Raw genomic sequence first — 4,898 nt, 5'->3', positions numbered from 1 at the left:
ATCAAAGTGTCTTATGAACCCATTCCTTTTCAAGTATTACATGCCCTCGGCATCTCCACATCACACTTGTATGATGGGGTTTCTGTCAACAAACATGTGGTGTAACACACAAGGTTACTTTCCCAGCTCTGGTATTTAACTAAATTACCCTCAGCTGACACACTAATTATTTACCCTGAAACGTGGCCACTTTCCATATCTTTAATAGCATTGAAGTTGCTTTAATTAGGGGGTTGACTATTAAAATCCAAAAATAGGTAACAGTAATTCTAAGACAGTATTAATTTGCAAAAGGACCTCTCTTGGTCCCTGAAAAATGCTGTGGCAATTTTCTCTCAGGAACCCGGAAGAGCCTCCCTAACTATCTAACATAGCTGTTACTGTCATAATAATAATAATAATAATAATGATAATAAATTTAATAAATTTCTTATTAATTTAGGTCATTAAACTGCATCCCTCCTGGTTATAACAGCTGGTTAATGTTCGTCATTATGAGTGGTGAATGTACTGTAGGTGTAGACCTTTCACATAGCAGCCATTTTGTTGTGTCATAACAGAAAAACACAGATGTGCATTCCCTTTAGGTGGGCTAGTTCCTGGGTTTGGTCTCGGTTATGCTAACTAACAGGGATAGCTTACTGGCATACCTAAATGGAACAGAGCCATTGCTACCAACCTGTGCTTCTCCCTCATTAATGAGCCAAAAGGCGGCTGTGTGAAATGTCTACTGCTGTTCTACAGGGGGGCCAGGGGCCTCAAGTATAAACTGTGCAATACAGTCAAAATCAACAGTGCCAAACTACAAAGTACTGAAACTATGTTAATGAGGTGGGATTAAAAAAAACATATTTATTAACTAGTTTGAGCATTTATGTGGATAGTGAAAGGTGCAACAAAAACACATGAAAACTAGTTTCAGTTAGTATTCTCTGTTTATGTGACATGGAATTGTTAACACACATCAGGGACTGCACAGTTGCCTTGGCACACAGACATCCATGACGCACATGACCACCTCCCCTGGGAAGAAAACTCGGGTGAGCATATTAATTCGGAATAAGTCACGTGTGATGAGTTATGAAGTCGACAAGGTGTAAACAATTAGATGTGGCCCATAAAAGGCTGCGTAAAATCGATGGTGCGTAATTGCTGAACAATGGCTTCTTTGGCACTGCTGGAAGACATTGCAAATGGCAGAGCCCGGAGGGAGAGTGTGTTTAGGGATCACACTGACTTGTTGGCCCAAGACGATGACTGGCTTATGAGGTCATTCATTCTTTTTAATTCATTGCATATATTCTTCATTGTATTGACACTCTCTCTGTGATTCCAGCACAGCATTAGCGAGGACTAGGCCAGACTGGTGTCCCTCAGCAGCCGAGGCCCGGGACGCCTCAGATCCGTGTGCCTCGGGTGCGCACGGTCAGCTGCTGTGGAGATGCTGGCCTCAGATCCATGGTCCTCTTCTCCTCTTCCTGACTCTGCCTAGCCCATGTTGGCGGATGGCGATGTGTCCCTGACGCTTCACTCCCCAGTTTCCACATTATCTGAGACAATAAATGACACTACTTTATGTAACTCAGTGTGTCTAGTCTGCTTATTGTGCGTAAAGTTGAATTTAACATGTGACTAACAGATGTATGGTTTGTTGTAAGTGGTCCGTGAATGTATGTACTTCAGGATTACCACACATATCTGAGTCACCCTCATGTGCTGGCAGGATGCCAGAAAGTATGGTCCCTCCAATGACTGCAGCTACTCGTTCATGCGGCGTCAGCTCCGGCTTTCCAGGGCTTCCACCTGTGGCTGTAACGCTGCGTCGATGCGCAGCTACCATTCTTTTTACATCGACATTGATGTCAGACCATTTTTTCTCTTTATATCAGCTATTGTACGTAACTCCGAGCCTGCTGCGTTTACTGCATTTCTTACACTCTGCCACTCAGTCATTTTGCGCCAGTTACTTATTCCCGAGGAAACCAAATACAATATTTTTTTCCGGCCTCCACCTCGGCAACGAATACTTAGGTTTCACATTCTGTGAAACTCTATTTTTTTCCCCCTTTCATGCTCGATTCGCCATAGTTATTCGGACAATAGGTGAACGTATGTGAGGAGGCAAGGCGGACCAAGTGGCACGTGCAGCTGCCCTCAATTGCAGGTTAATTCGGATGTGTAAAGGAAAGGTGCGCAGGAGCAGGCCTACACGCGGATTTATACATACAGGAATTTCTGTGCGTATGTACTTTTGTGAGTACGCCATATTCCAACATCAAAGCTGGCAGTCTTTTACACATGAGCCCATGGAGTTAACCGGGAGAAAAAAGCAACCAGAAGTGGATACTCCATATGAAACTTAATGACTGAATGAAACGATGACGTGAATTGTGAAGCTCATCAAACTTTGGACTCAACAAACAACGGAAAGTGAACTTTTGAAATGAACAAGCCGGCGGAGTTGGCTAGTTTTCCAGTGTTGCTACAGATGGCGGCTAACGTGCCCTTTGAAGTTAGCTAGCTGTGAAAGAGTACTGCAAGCAAGTTGACCGTCACAGGAGGTGCAGAGGGACGTTTTTTGACATGGACATGCATTCTTCTGGATACATGGATACTTCATCTTCAGGAAAGAAAAAGGAGAGTCGTCTTCAGAACCGTGAGTCAGATAAACCTAATTTCTATCCGTTTATCTGTCTCTTTTTCTGTCTTTAGCTGTCATTTTGCTAGCTGGTGTGTTTCCTCATGGCTATGCTATTGGCTATGCTGCTCTATGTGTGTTTTGCTGTGTTTTTGCTGATGGTTTGGATGTCTTATTATGCATTTATCTTGTTTGTTTGGGCACCGAAGTGTCCGTGTTTACTGTCTGCACAGACACAGTTGCAAGAAGCAAGCCCGCCATTTATTGGTTATTCAGTCACCGGTGAATTGTAGCCTGTGTAGAATGCCTGCTGTTTTGTTTTATGACTCATTAGGCTTAGTAACTAACTTGAATACTGTAGGCCCTGTACAGTATTATTTGGATGCCACGCTTATGGATACGACTGTGTAAGTCATGTATTTAATACATGCATTCATACTTTTTGCCATGAACGCGAACTTTGATATTTGTGAATGTTTTATTAGAGCTTTTTCCGTTCAATATTCAGTTATATCTGTACCTGTATCAAAGTATAAGTTTGAGGCAAAGGGCAGGGGGGTGAGTGCACATCCCCAAAGTGCTCAAGTGGTCAGGTGAATTTTTTGCATGCTAAGAAAATGCATAAGAAACGCACGCGACTTTTTTGAATAACTGCTTCTTAAGTGCACTTTGGTTTCAAACTTAGTTTAACAGGACCACTCTGACAGAACAGTTAGCCCAGTCTGGTATTTCAAATTAGGTGCTTTTGAGTTATCATTGTAAATATTACTTTTATTATTCATCTATTCTACTTCTATGTCCACTTTTACTGACTTTTACAACGCAACAATACCACTAATGGCCTTGTAAACGGAAGAACTGTTTTCTAAGTGTGTGTATGCGCAGATCGTGTATAAAGCCCTTTGAAGTTCCTTTTCAGCGGCAACCTCTCTAAACGGCAATTGGAGAAAGTTCTGGTATTTTTTTTCACTCTGGTATTGCTTTGTTCATTCAGCTACCTTTTTTGAATACTATCATTAAGCCACGCTACCATAGCCGTGGGACTATGTCCTTACTACATTCCCTGGGAGTTGCACATGCCATCTTGATGGTTGTTCGTTAACCCAGAAACTGTGTGTGACGTCATCCACCTTATCTAGGGATTTAAACTGGACAAGTCTGAACCCACTATCAGTGAGGATAGGACCCTGGGCCTTTTGTATGCTATATTAAATAGGCCTGGAGATTCTACCTCACTATTATGACTTTATTTAAACTCGAAAATAATTGAGGCCAAAGCCCTCATTTACAATGAGGTTGAGCAGATACAAAATAATAAAAATACAAGTTAAAAGACGAAAATCAATTAAAACAAACATAAATACTAAATTCAATGAATAAATAATGTAACAACAAAATCAATTAAAACAGGTACTAACAGAAGTTAAATGGTTTGAGCTTTAAGGATTTAATGTCAGGCTACTTTTTGTACACTAGCATTTGTATTTCTTTTCTCTTCACTTACTGTGTATTTATTAGTATTGCTATGTTATAGCAGTTTTTACTTATTTACTTCCTCTTTCTTAACTGTGTGTTGTGCCATAGTATCAAAGCAGTTTCCCTGCGTGGATCAATAAAGTTAGTCCCATTTTGATTCTTTCTCTCTGTTGACATTGAACATGACTTGCAGCACACTCATCCATGTCGCCTTTTGAGTCTTGCTGAGGGGCGTGAGCCAATAACTGGCCGACATTGGGGGTGTCGAGTCAATTTAAGCTGTTGGGGATGTTGCATCTAGCTGTGTGAGTAAAAAGTGCGTTGATAAGCCCTTGAATGACTTGTGAACAGTGGCTCATTCAGTGAATAGATGGCAGTTGCAGAGGGGTAGATTTGCTTTTGTTTTACATAAACCTAATGAGTGTAACGCTTGTGACCATTTGTCTATATCAAGTCTGATAGAATATCTTCATGACTTCATGTTTTATCCTAAATATGTCTTGATTAACATTAAACCAGTTCTCTGCCAGTAAATTATTATTTCCAGAATATTCAACATTTGCCCGTGTTGGTAAACATAAATGATCAAATTAAGCTCATTGCTTTGGAGGCAAGAACAATGTAAATCTGATTAAATGAATCCGAATGAGTTAAATTTGTATCAGACAAGTGCATTTCCATAATTAGGCAATTGTGTTTGGAGAGTGACTCATTTGAATCAGCTCACTGTTGAAATATGCATGTCTTGAGTCATTTAAAACAAGGACTTATCTCTAATACAGTA

The 4,898-nt window shown here is 40.7% G+C and overlaps 1 long non-coding RNA gene across 1 annotated transcript; it reads left to right on the top strand.

Moving 5' to 3' along the window:
- The first annotated feature begins 800 nt into the window (after nucleotides 1-800).
- On the top strand, nucleotides 801-1,581 carry LOC130165541 (uncharacterized). Its single transcript, XR_008826823.1, has 2 exons — nucleotides 801-1,040; nucleotides 1,337-1,581. It is a non-coding gene; the product is annotated as an uncharacterized LOC130165541 (long non-coding RNA).
- Nucleotides 1,582-4,898: the final 3,317 nt, after the last annotated feature.

Source organism: Seriola aureovittata, chromosome 24, assembly GCF_021018895.1.
Source record: "Seriola aureovittata isolate HTS-2021-v1 ecotype China chromosome 24, ASM2101889v1, whole genome shotgun sequence".
NCBI classification, from domain to species: Eukaryota; Metazoa; Chordata; class Actinopteri; order Carangiformes; family Carangidae; genus Seriola; species Seriola aureovittata.
This window is presented reverse-complemented; position numbering and strand designations above follow the sequence as displayed.